The sequence below is a fragment of the Engystomops pustulosus genome, chromosome 8 (assembly GCF_040894005.1).
Source record: "Engystomops pustulosus chromosome 8, aEngPut4.maternal, whole genome shotgun sequence".
NCBI classification, from domain to species: Eukaryota; Metazoa; Chordata; class Amphibia; order Anura; family Leptodactylidae; genus Engystomops; species Engystomops pustulosus.
Window position 1 is genome coordinate 110,424,935 of NC_092418.1, and position 13,928 is coordinate 110,438,862.

The 13,928-nt window shown below is 46.3% G+C and overlaps 1 protein-coding gene across 6 annotated transcripts in view; it reads left to right on the forward strand.

The window, feature by feature from the left end:
- LRP1B (LDL receptor related protein 1B) overlaps positions 1-13,928 on the forward strand; it is a 1,123,330-nt gene that overhangs the window by 618,618 nt on the left and 490,784 nt on the right. The gene's annotated exons all lie outside the window — the stretch shown is intronic.

The following is a 13,928-nucleotide window of genomic DNA, read 5'->3' on the forward strand; positions in this document are numbered from 1 at the left end:
GCATGGTGCCATATTCCGGGGAAAGATAGGACAATTGTGCTGCACCGTACCGCTTCCGTACAACACCATGTGCCCATTTCTGTCTATGGGGGGGGCATATATCCAACGTATATATGTCGGCCGTATATACCCCCCCCATATGGCTGTGTGAATGCAGCCTTAGTTGTACCCTTACCAGCTCCTAGGCCTCCATTTTATGGACCGGTGCCCAGAACTGGACAGCATACTCCAGGTGAGCATATTCTAGTGGGAAATAAGAGGTTGAGATGGACACTCATAGGGTACTGTGCAAAAAATGTTAGTTGAGTTTCTGTACAAAAAGTGCTTACTTTGGGTTGTTGCAAGTAACAGACATAACTATGTTGGGCCATGTTGTAGGCAAGTAAGTTTATTGGGAATGCTGCCTTATTCCATAGAAAAAACATCCAATGTGTTTGCCAATCTGGTCTCTGGAGTCTGAGAGCCTTGGTTAGGGGTGATGATGCAAGAAATCCGAAAACTTGATGAGAATTTATTGAAACATATAAATATGTGGAAGATTGTCTCATATATCAACGCATTTCGGGGTTTCCACCTACTGTTCCCTTTTTCATGATCGTGAGGCTTGACTGATCCTCTAGAATTGGTTCAAGAAGGAAATTTCCTCCAGCACTCTTTATTGATTTTCACATATATCGCGTGCAATTACAGCAGGAACAGACAATTTGATTGACGCTTTTTACCCTATCTGGTTTCGACCATAGTCACATGGTTTTTTTAAAGGAATTTTTATTGCATTTTGCCTATGAATTATTATTGCTTTAATAAGGAACATGGGCTAAAACACGACATTGAAGAAACATGTCAAAGGTGTCCATCGCATCCAAGGACGATAATATTATAATATATTGTATCCCCTTGTAGTATGTTTGTCGGAGGGATTTTGTTGGATAATTCTTGATTACGAGAGCCTTGGTCCAGTCCTCTTCATTTTCCAATCATTCAGTTTTTGCTCATATTTACCTGAAATTATAACATGTACAAGACTTTATACTGATCTCTATTTAGATATTGCTTCATGTACTGCATGATGAAGTACATCGACACAGAATGGAGCCATATGGAAACCGGGTCTATGGGGACCCATGTGCAAATTGTCAATTCTTCTGGAAAATTGAAAAAAAAAATTAATAGGACAAGCAAAGAGCATAGGAACAAGTGACTCTCCCAACTCTCTGCCTATAGTGGCATGTGTGTATGTAATATATAAATCATCTAAGTTGTTTTGCAATCTTCAATCAATGCCGGTTGCCTGGTAACCGTTTGTTCTTTTCTACTTGACTGCTCCAAATGAATAGAGATGCGCAATGTTTAGGATGAAAGGAGAGCACAAGAACTATTTGTAGAGCAGTGTGCGAGCGGCAGCCGTCGCTTTGGGATTCTTGCAAGGATGCAGAATAGAAGGAATCCAGCCTCGATGCCCTAATCATTAGATTGAATGGTCTGTACTGAATACATTGTGTCAGAAGCAAAGGAAAGGTCTTGTGGATACAGTTCTGGTGGATGTAGGAGAATTAGGGTTCTTGGGAATAACGGTAAAGGGCAAGATAGCAATTTCTAATAAATGTGGCTTATTGGTGTCATGACCGGGATGGACCACTATGAATATTGTCAACTGAGACATATGGACTGGAAAATCGGAGTCTTGTTTGAGATATTGTAGAGTAAACTGAAGAATAGAGCAATAGCTCTCACACCCAAACTCTCCGGAAAGTGGAAGCAATGAACCGCAAGTGCAAAACATCAATTAATATTAATTTTCATTCCCAGGAAAAAAGGTGGAATATCCAATAAAAGCAGATTTGAGCATATTATACACCATGTATGATCTGTTTGGCTACACAAAGACCCCAGTTTCTCCAATTATTGGAAGCTTCCAGTCAAGCCATCTTCCTGCTCTTACTATTGACAACCAAAAACATTCAAAACAACAAGCCTGTTTATTAAAGGAAATTTACCATCAAAATGAAACATAATAAATCAAGGGCATTTACTCATAGATTCAGGCACTGTTAAAATCAACTTTTCAGTTATGCTAATGAACCTGAAGGGCTCTGGGGGCATTACCGGTGATCCTCAGTTCTGCAGCTTCACCTCCTGTTACATTGAGCAGAACGTGTCTCACCAACCTCCCTTCTCTCTCCATGCTCACGGTGCCTTTTTAATCTAGCAGCAACAGGAAGTGAAGGGGGAGGGGAGACCTGCTATGCTCATTGTATCAGCCTCTGGAGCACATTGTATGAGCCTGTGAAGCTGAAGCACTGAGATGCTTTGGAAACACCATCCAGAGTCCTCCTGACTCATTAGCATGACGAGGAGGCCATGGATAACAGATATTAGAAGAATACCACATTATTGGTGCCTGAATATATGAATAGGTGCCTCTGGTTTGTCATAATTGATTTTGATGGTAGAATTTATTTAAAGGTGGCCTGTCAATTTTCTTAATCAACCCCAACCTTTTACATCCTATAATAACCATTGTTCCAATGATTCCACCATTGTCGGACTGAGATTCCTTGGACCCACAAGATAAAATTATTCTTATCCCTTAGGAAATGCAGCTTACAATACTCAAAATTCGGTTATCTCTTAGTGTATCTCTGGGGTTCAATATTAGGTTTATTAGAGTTTGGGCCCACCGAAGAATCTTCTGGTGCTTTGGTGGAACGGTCAAACACTGGATTCCACCATAACTGGAATATATTCTCCAACCCCCACCCACCATTTCCAAATTATCAATATCATTATTTTCAGATCTGTGCTGTCAGGTGGGTGAAGCCAGGCTATTTGGCTCAGCCCAGGACCGGCCATCTGAGACTAACAATTAAGCATTGTTCCCAAAATCATGATGAGGCTAGTAGATAAGTGGTCTTGAAATGGAGAAGACAGTCTGGCTTCACCCAACTGTCAGTAGAAATCCTAAAATAATGGCTTGATTGCATTGGAACTGTGGAAACCAAAAAAAAATAAATCAAACCATAGCGTAGTGAGTACCTATTACAGGATGCTAAGGGAGTCGGTGGTGGTGAAGGTTGTGGTGGTGAATGAGCCTCTTTAACCTAATGATGATCATAATTCACGACAAATTAACAGGTTGCTTGGTTAATTTTTTAATGGATGTAGATTAGAGATGAGCGAACATGCTCGTCCGAGCTTGATGCTCGGTCGAGCATTAGGGTACTCGAAACTGCTCGTTACTCGGACGAATACTTCGCCCGCTCGAGAAAATGGCAGCTCCCGCCGTTTTGCTTTTTGGCGGCCAGAAACAGAGCCAATCACAAGCCAGGAGACTCTGCACTCCACCCAGCATGACGTGGTACCCTTACACGTCGATAGCAGTGGTTGGCTGGCCAGATCAGGTGACCCTGGGATAGACTAGCCGCTGGCCGCGCTGCTCGGATCATTCTGTCTCTGGATGCCGCTAGGGAGAGAGCTGCTGCTGGTCAGGGAAAGCGTTAGGGTGTTCTATTAGCTTACTGTTAGGCAGGAGTGATTCTCAAAGAACCCAACAGCCCTTCTTAGGGCTACAATAACGTTCTACTTTTTTTATTTTAATTTGCATCTTTTACCATTTTGTGAGGAATTAGCAGGGGGACTTGCTACCGTTGTGTTTAGCTCTTAGTGGCACACATATCCATAGCAAAGACCGAAGTGGGAAAATTCAGTAGGGGTTGGATTTCTATTAGGCAATAACTCAGTGTCATCTCATCTGGCATAGTAGTGTGCTTCCTTTGATACTTGGCTAGAAAATAGCCATAGGAGAATACAAACAGCTTCTTGAAGCCTACAGTAGCGTTCTATATATTTGATTTCTGGTTGATCTGCTGGTGGCTGTAGTTTCTGCAGTGCATGTACTTGCCAATTCTGAGCAATTTGTAGTGAGACTTGCGACCGCTGTGTTCTGCGCTTAGTGGCGCACATATCCATAGCAAAGGCCGAAGTGGGAAAATTCAGTAGGGGTTGGATTTCTATTAGGCAATAACTCAGTGTCATCTCATCTGGCATAGTAGTGTGCTTCCTTTGATACTTGGCTAGAAAATAGCCATAGGAGAATACAAACAGCTTCTTGAAGCCTACAGTAGCGTTCTATATATTTGATTTCTGGTTGATCTGCTGGTGGCTGTAGTTTCTGCAGTGCATGTACTTGCCAATTCTGAGCAATTTGTAGTGAGACTTGCGACCGCTGTGTTCTGCGCTTAGTGGCGCACATATCCATAGCAAAGGCCGAAGTGGCAAAATTCAGTAGGGGTTGGATTTCTATTAGGCACTAACTCAGTGTCATCTCATCTGGCATAGTAGTGTGCTTCCTTTGATACTTGGCTAGAAAATAGCCATAGCAATAGGATAGGATTGTTTGGTTTTAAAAACTCAAAAAAAAACAAAAAACACAAAAAAAAAAAAAAACACAAAAAAACACAAAAAAAAACAAAAAGAAGTAAAAAAAAAAAAAAAGTTATAACTCTCATTTTAAAAATGTTTAACCCGAGGGCTAGGGGTAGAGGACGAGGGCGGGGACGTGGGCGTCCAACTACTGCAGGGGTCAGAGGCCGTGGTCCTGGGCGGGGTGAGACACCACCTGCTGATGAGGGAGCAGGGGAACGCCGCAGAGCTACACTCCCTAGGTTCATGTCTGAAGTTACTGGGACTCGTGGTAGAGCACTGTTGAGGCCAGAACAGTGCGAACAGGTGATGTCGTGGATTGCTGACAATGCTTCGAGCAATTTGTCCACCACCAGTCAGTCTTCCACGCAGTCCACCCATGTCACCGAAATCGCCACTCCTCCAGCTCCTGCACCTCAGCCTCCTCCCCCCCAGTCTGCCCCCTCCCAGGAAAATTTGGCATTTGAACCGGCATACTCTGAGGAACTGTTTTCTGGACCCTTCCCACAGTCACAAACCACTTGTCCGGTTGCTGCTGAGCAATTTTCCGATGCCCAGGTTTTCCACCAGTCACAGTCTGTGGGTGATGATGACCTTCTTGACGTAGTGGAAGTGTGTAAAGAGGTGTCCGACGATGAGGAGACACGGTTGTCAGACAGTGGGGAAGTTGTTGTCAGGGCAGGAAGTCCGAGGGGGGAGCAGACTGAGGGATCGGAGGATGATGAGGTGACAGACCCAAGCTGGGTTGAGAGGCCGGGTGAACACAGTGCTTCTGAGACGGAGGAGAGTCCTCGACCTGAACAGGTTGGAAGAGGCAGTGGTGGGGCCAGACGGAGAGGCAGGGCCAGAGCTGGTGCATCAGCGCCACTGTCAACTAGTGAAGCTCCCGTGGTGAGGGCTCTTGCGGCGAGGGCTAGATCTTCAGAAGTGTGGAGGTTCTTTAAGGAAACACCGGATGACCGACGGACTGTGGTGTGCAACATTTGCCAAACCAGGCTCAGCAGGGGTTCCACCACTACTAGCTTAACTACCACCAGTATGCGCAGGCATATGAATGCTAAGCACCCCACTCAGTGGCAACAAGCCCGTTCACCTCCGGCCGTGCACACCACTGCTCCTTCCCCTGTGTCAGCTGCTAGTCAGCCCCCTGCCCAGGACCCTGGCACAAAAACCCCATCGTCGCCTCCACGATCCTCCACAGCATCCACCAGCGTTCAGCTCTCCATACCCCAGACGCTGGAGCGGAAACGCAAATATAGTGCAACCCACCCGCACGCCCAAGCCCTTAATGTGCACATCTCCAGATTGCTTAGCCTGGAGATGCTGCCCTATAGGCTAGTAGAGACCGAGGCCTTTCGCAACCTCATGGCGGCGGCCGCCCCTCGGTATTCGGTCCCCAGCCGCCACTACTTTTCCCGATGTGCCGTCCCAGCCCTGCACCAGCACGTGTCAGACAACATCATCCGTGCCCTGACCAACGCCGTTTCTGACAAGGTCCACCTGACCACGGACACGTGGACGAGTGCTGCCGGGCAGGGCCACTATATATCGCTGACGGCACATTGGGTTAACTTGGTGGAGGCTGGGACCGAGTCTGACCCTGGGGCTGCTCATATACTGCCGACGCCGAGGATTGCGGGGCCTACCTCGGTCCAGGTGTTTCAGGCCTACTATGCCTCCTCCTCCTCCCACCCCTCCTCCACCTCCTCCTCCGAACTACCATCCGTGGGCACGGCGCCATCAGTCGGTAGCTCTAGGCACAGCAGCAGTGCCGTCGCTAAGCGACAGCAGGCGGTGCTCAAACTGCTGAGCCTAGGCGACAAAAGGCACACCGCCCAAGAGCTATTACAGGGCATCACGGCGCAGACTGATCTGTGGCTGGCACCGCTGAACCTCAAGCCGGGAATGGTTGTGTGTGACAACGGCCGTAACCTGGTGGCGGCTCTGCAACTCGGCAGACTGACACATGTGCCATGCCTGGCCCATGTGTTAAATCTGATAGTGCAGCGTTTCCTCAAGACATACCCCAATCTGTCTGATTTGCTCACGAAGGTGCGCCGCATCTGTGCGCATTTCAGGAAGTCCAGCCCAGATGCTGCCACTCTCAGGGCAGCGCAGCGCCGCCTCCAACTGCCCGCTCACCGACTGTTGTGCGACGTGCCCACGAGGTGGAATTCAACACTGACCATGTTATCCAGAGTTTACCAGCAGCGCAGAGCGATTGTAGACTGCCAGATGTCAACTTCCACCAGAACTGGTAGTCAGGTCAGTCAGCTTCCTCAAGTCTACAATGAGGAGTGGACGTGGATGTCTGATATCTGTCAGGTGCTGAGTAACTTTGAGGAGTCAACACAGATGGTCAGTGGCGATGCCGCCATCATCAGCCTCACCATCCCGCTGCTTGGCCTGTTGAAAAACTCTCTGGTCAGCATGAAGTCGGAAGCTTTGCGCTCGTCACAAGAGACGGGGGAAGAATATTCCCTTGTTGATAGCCAAAGCACCCTGAGGTCTGTTTCTCAGCGCATATCGGAGGAGGTGGAGGTGGAGGAGGATGAGGAGGAAGAGGAGGAGAATGTTGGCGAGACACAAGAGGGGACCATTGTTGAGTCCTTCACTGTTCAGCGTGTATGGGCAGAAGAAGAGGAGTTGGAGGAGTTGGAGGAGGAGGAAATGGACAGTCAGGCCAGTGAGGGGAGTGAATTCTTACGCGTTGGTACTCTGGCGCATATGGCAGATTTCATGCTAGGCTGCCTATCCCGTGACCCTCGCGTTCAAAGAATTTATTCCAGCACCGATTACTGGGTGTTCACTCTCCTGGACCCACGGTACAAGCAAAATCTTCCCACTCTCATCCCTGGAGAGGAAAGGAGTGTGAGAATGCATGAATACCAGCAGGCCCTGGTGCACAAGCTGAAACAGTATTTCCCTTCTGACAGCGCTAGCGGCAGAGTGCGTAGTTCTGCGGGACAAGTAGCGAGGGAGAGTAGGCGAGCAGGCAGCTTGTCCAGCACTGGCAAGGGTACGCTTTACAAGGCTTTTGCCAGCTTTATGTCACCCCAGCAAGACACTGTCACCTGTCCCCAGTCTCGGCAGAGTAGGGCTGATCTTTACAGAAAGATGGTGAGGGAGTACGTAGCTGACCATACCATCGTCCTAAATGATCACACAGCTCCCTACAACTACTGGGTTTCAAAGCTGGACATGTGGCACGAACTGGCGCTGTACGCCTTGGAGGTTCTTGCCTGCCCTGCCGCTAGCGTCTTGTCCGAGCGGGTTTTCAGTGCAGCTGGTGGCATCATCACCGATAAGCGTACACGCCTGTCGACTGACAGCGCTGACAGGCTGACGCTTATTAAAATGAATAAAGGCTGGATTTCTCAGAATTTCCAATCTCCACCAGGTGAAGGAAGCTAAACCTGAATAATTGATCCACTCCTCCTCCTCCTCCTCATTTTCCTCCTTCTCCTCCTCTTTGTACAGTAAAGCAGAGGAAAATGGCTATTTTTTGACAGGGCCCACTGGCTCTTGCTATAGTACTTCATGCATTTAATTTTTCTGGAGGGCCACCTACCCGGTCCTCTGTTTGAAACAATTTTTGTGAGTGCCACATACAGGCACTCAATCTATTCCATTTTTCTGGAGGGCCACCTACCCGGTCCTCTGTTTTAAAAAATTTTTGGGACTGCCACATACAGGCACTCAATCTATTCCATTTTACTGGAGGGCCACCTACCTGCTCCTCTGGTTTGAAACATTTTTGGGACTGCCACATACAGGCACTCAATCTATTCCATTTTACTGCAGGGCCACCTACCTGCTCCTCTGGTTTGAACAATTTTTGGGACTGCCACATACAGGCACTCAATCTATTCCATTTTACTGGAGGGCCACCTACCTGCTCCTCTGGTTTGAAACATTTTTGGGACTGCCACATACAGGCACTCAATCTATTCCATTTTACTGCAGGGCCACCTACCTGCTCCTCTGGTTTGAACAATGTTTGGGACTGCCACATACAGGCACTCAATCTATTCCATTTTACTGGAGGGCCACCTACCTGCTCCTCTGGTTTGAAACATTTTTGGGACTGCCACATACAGGCACTCAATCTATTCCATTTTACTGCAGGGCCACCTACCTGCTCCTCTGGTTTGAACAATTTTTGGGACTGCCACATACAGGCACTCAATCTATTCCATTTTACTGGAGGGCCACCTACCTGCTCCTCTGGTTTGAAGAATTTTTGGGACTGCCACATACAGGCACTCAATCTATTCCATTTTACTGGAGGGCCACCTACCTGCTCCTCTGGTTTGAAACATTTTTGGGACTGCCACATACAGGCACTCAATCTATCCCATTTTACTGGAGGGCCACCTACCTGCTCCTCTGGTTTGAAAAATGTTTGGGACTGCCACATACAGGCACTATCCAAATTAAATTGTCTCCATAGCAGCCTCCACACGTTGTCTCCATTGCTACCTCCAAAAGTCGTCCATATAGCTGCCTCCATACATCGTCCCTTTATCAAACGAGGTGTGTCAGGCAGAAATTTGGGTTGTTTTCATGGATTCCACATCAAAGTTGTTAACTTTGTCGCCACCCTGCTGTGTTATCCACAAAATATACTGGCAAACTTTTACCATTTAGGGATATTATTTCAGCGCTTCTTGCGCATCTGTTTACATTCCCCTCACCCGGCATATCCTAAACTTATAAGAACGCTACTACACTTGATCTTATACAAAAGGTTCTTAGAAGTGCTGTTTGGGGAGTAGCCTAGAGACAGGGGCTTGGATTGGCGAAAGCTCGCCTGGCAGCGGAACGCCAGCTCCATGCGCATCATGCGCTTCTTGCGCATCTGTTTACATTCCCCTCACCCGCCATATCCCAAACTTATAAGAACGCTACTACACTTAACTTGGTGCAGGCTGGGACCGAGTCTGACCCTGGGGCTGGTCATATACTGCCGACGCAGAGAATTGCGGGGCCTACCTCGGTCCAGGTCTCAAAGGCCTACTATACCTCCTCCCACCCCTCCTCCACCTCCTCCTCCTCCGAATTACCATCCGTGGGCATGGCGCCATCAGTCGGTAGCTCTAGGCACAGCAGCAGTGCCGTCGCTAAGCGACAGCAGGCGGTGCTGAAACTGCTGAGCCTAGGCGATAAAAGGCACACCGCCCAAGAGCTATTACAGGGCATTCCACATCAAAGTTGTTAACTTTGTCGCCACCCTGCTGTGTAATCCACAAAATATACTTGCAAACTTTTACCATTTAGGGATATTATTTCAGCGCTTCTTGCGCATCTGTTTACATTCCCCTCACCCGCCATATCCTAAACTTATAAGAACGCTACTACACTTGATCTTATACAAAAGGTTCTTAGAAGTGCTGTTTGGGGAGTAGCCTATAGACAGGGGCTTGGATTGGCGAAAGCTCGCCTGGCAGCGGAGCGCCAGCTCCATGCCAAGATCCAACTAACATAGTTTTAACTGCAGCACCTTTAATCTACTACTAGTTCACTGCCTCCATACATGGTCCCCTTATCAAACGAGCTGTGTCAGGCAGAATTTTGGGTTGTTTTCATGGCTTCCATGTTAACTTTGTCGCCACCCTGCTGTATAATCCACAAAATATACTGGCAAACTTTTATCATGTACCGATATTATTTGAGCGCTTCTTGCTCACCTCCTTTGGTTCCTCTCTGCCACCCATTGGTTTGAAGCCTGAGTCCATTTAGGGTATGTCGCCATGACACTCTCTAGCCTGCTGCCGCTGCCTCTGCATGCCGTCCCCTATAGTGTCAGGGTCAATTATTGGATGTTTTAGATGCTATCTAGCTTCATTCTGTCACTCTGTCATGGCCATGCTGTTGCCCATAATTTTGGCATAATGGTGCGATTAGGCAGCCTCAGAGGCATCCATGCATGCTGCCCCTGCTGTTTCCTGTCCATTTCCGTGGTGTTTCCATCCTTTTCTGAGGTTCCCAGGTGTTTGGCCAAGCTTCCCTGTGCAGAGCCTTGGTCCCCTTGAAAAATGCTCGAGTCTCCCATTGACTTCAATGGGGTTCGTTATTCGAGACGAGCACTCGAGCATCGGGAAAAGTTCGTCTCGAATAACGAGTACCCGAGCATTTTAGTGTTCGCTCATCTCTAATGTAGATGTTTTTGCCTGGTTAGAGGTAACAGTTGAAATAAACCATTCTGAAGATGAGTATGCTGATGGAAGGCCACTTGTTGTTCTGGCACAATGACCATCTATTGCCTCTGTCCACCCATATATCAGCAGGGTAACAGGAAGTTCTGGTTGGATTAACCATTGATCTCCTCTTTTTAACCCAAAACTTTATATCCACTGCATTATATATGTGATTGTAGCTGTATGCCTATAGCATATTTAGTTGTATGCCTATAGCGAGGCACAAGGATCGACACCTCTGATCATGATGGATTAACTCTTTGATCATTGCAGTCAAGAATGACCGTGAGGAGAATTTCCACTTCCAATATTATAGATCCACCCGGTTCCAAGTGTCCTGCGGTGTATATGTTTTTGCTCACATAATTGCATGTGGCTGCTATTGACATTGTGTATTACCTTTCCCCTTTAATGCGCAACACACATTGAAAATTCTTTAGAAGAACAAATAGAATTTGTTACGTTCAGAGCCGATCCTTGGCGAGACACCGGACAAAGAATTTCAATCACAGCTGTCAATACAGAGATCAATCATTCACAATGTTATCCTGACAGCAGCAGGAGGGAGCACCCCCTTATTTTATGGATTTGTTGGGCTGTGACAAAATTTTAAATATTTAGATTAAAAGTGCCCAAAAAAGAGAATAGGGTTAATTGATTTTATTTTACATTAAAGGGAAGAGCCATTTTTCCCATGTTCTTGCTAACATAAGTGTACAGACAGTAGAAGGAAAGCAGCTGGATAGGTCTAGAGTGGGGTTTGATAATTTAAGGACTACTTTGGGGTCTGATGCAATTAATGTGGCGTAGAGTCTAATAGCTAATAACTAATAGCTAATTTCAGGACTTTGGTCTGGGGTCTGATCCAAGGTTTGATAATTTAGAAGTTTTCTTATAATATGGTCATTCTAGGGCAGTGATGGCGAACCTTTTAGATACAGAGTGCCCAAAACCCACTTTCATGTTGCAAAGTGCCAACACAACTATTTAAGCAGTAACTTATTCACCTCTGCTGTATCACAAATTTCAATCATATTGGCGTCCTGAGTTCACCAATACAATAGAAAGCAGGAGACATTTGGATTGTAGCTTCCCCCTAGGGTCCCCTGAAAAGGAAGAATCAGGGGACCCAAAGCAGGAGCTCCAATGACAATCCATCTCTGCCCACACCTTCTCGCTCCTCCTGTAGTCCTGGCAGACAAGTAGGTGTCACGTCCTGGGCTGTCGTGGACTGCAGGAGGAAGCCTTGAGTCCTACCTGGTAAATTCTGTGCTGGGTGCCCAAAGAAAGGGCTCCGAGTGCCACCTCTGGCACCCGTGCCGTAGGTTCGCCACCACTGTTCTAGGGCGTGCCTAGGACGTACCACTGCTAAGGGAGTGGTTATAAAAGAGAAGATGTAAAGGCAGTAAAGTCCTCAAACCACCTGCATTTGTCGGGAGGCAGCAGAAGACAGGACATCACAGAAACCAGTCCTGGGGGCTTAACACAAACATTTCCAGGCTAAGCACTATTAGGATCCTGTAGGTATTGAACATACCCTAGTAAAGTTTGTAATAGTGGTCAACCCTTGTAAGGATGCTGTTCTGAGGTTGGACAATTCATGGGCCAAGTATACAGTTTGATAATTTTCTAGTCAGGTCTCAGGTCCAATGAGTTGGGATCTGGTAAAAGGGTTTAAAAATGTAGGGATCTGATCTCAAATTAGGGGTCTCATCTGAAGATTTTTGAATTAGAGGTCTAGTGTCTAGTAATTAATGAGGCTAATTATTCAGTGATCCAAAGATTCAGTGGTCTGACCATTTGATCAGACCACATTGAACAATATGGTCACAAGTTTGTTTATGCTTCTAGTTTCAGGGATCTTTTAAATTATTAAGGTTTTATGGGATCTCACAATTCACTGGTCTGGTATAGAGATGGGTCATTTGAGGATATGGTCTCACATCTGCTCTGGGTTCTTCGAATGTGGGGTCTTGGGTCTAATAATGAAACAATCTGGTTTGAACAATTAGAGATTCAGTCTGACATATTGGTGTCAAGCGGTTTATATATGGTTTGCTCGTAAATATCGAAATTTTGAAAGTGAGTGGTATTTTATGGTTAAATATAGCAATGGAGACACCCTGAGCAGAATGGAGGACATGTGGGCTGATTTATCTCAGGATTAATGGAAAATTTTGCTTTGGTGGTTGAAGGTCACTTGAACATTCATAAGTTGTTGGTGAGGTTTATACTTAGAACAAAAAAGGAGGAGGGGGCACCACACCTCTAGGTTATCAGGCATGTTTGATCTCTGGGTCTCTCACCAATCCTGAAAATTAAGGATATCTATAAATTTGAATAGCACTGTGTCCCTTTCCCATTAAACCCTGCCCTGAGGAGCATTTAGCTGTGCAGTGGCCACTTTGTTTCCATAAGATGATACCCTCATCAATACCCGAGAACAGGAAACCACAATATCCCACAGTAGTATCATAATGACCTGTACCAAGTGACAAGTTCATTCCGACTCCATTAGAATGCAACCTGTAATGTCATAGTCACCTAAAGGGGTCAACGAGTATTACCAGAAAACCCCTTGGGAACCAAAAGAACAAAGCAAACCCTTGTCTAGCTGTTTGCTCCGTAGGCCAGCACTGACCGCCTTGGCAGTTACGTCAGCATGAGCTTTTATGTTACCATTGAAAGTCCTTATCCCTACCCCTTGTGATCACTAGGTCACTGCCGGCAGAGCAATTAGCCACATTGTGGAGCATGAGGTAGGAAGTTGGACTTAGTTTCTTCTCTCTTTCCCAGACCCAAGTGGGTTTTCAAATCTGGAAGACCCCTTTTAGATACCTTAAAGTGTAACTGTCATTTCAGACATTTTTTCTAATATACGACAGTACCCGAGTTACGTACAAGGTTCTGTAGGTTTGTTCTTAAGTTGAATTCGTATGTAAGTCGGAACTGTATGTTTTATCATTTTAACCCCAGCCATTGTTTTTTGGTCTCTGTGACAATTGTATTTTAAAAATGTTGGGTTGTCATAAGAACCAGGATTAACACTAAAGCTTCATTACCGACACCTGTGATAACTGTTATAGCTCATTATTGTGTCGTATGTAAGTCGGGTGTTCTTAAGTAGGGGACTGCCTATACTTCATTAATAAATTCTGCTTAGTAAAATAAATCAAGCTCCTCCCTCCCATAGAGATATATATTTCAGCCTGTACAATGTGAGTCTATGAAGGCTGCATGAGCTCCCATCCAATCTTCCTGTGTTTGGTTAAACAGAAAAGGGAGGATTAACCCCTTCACTTTCAG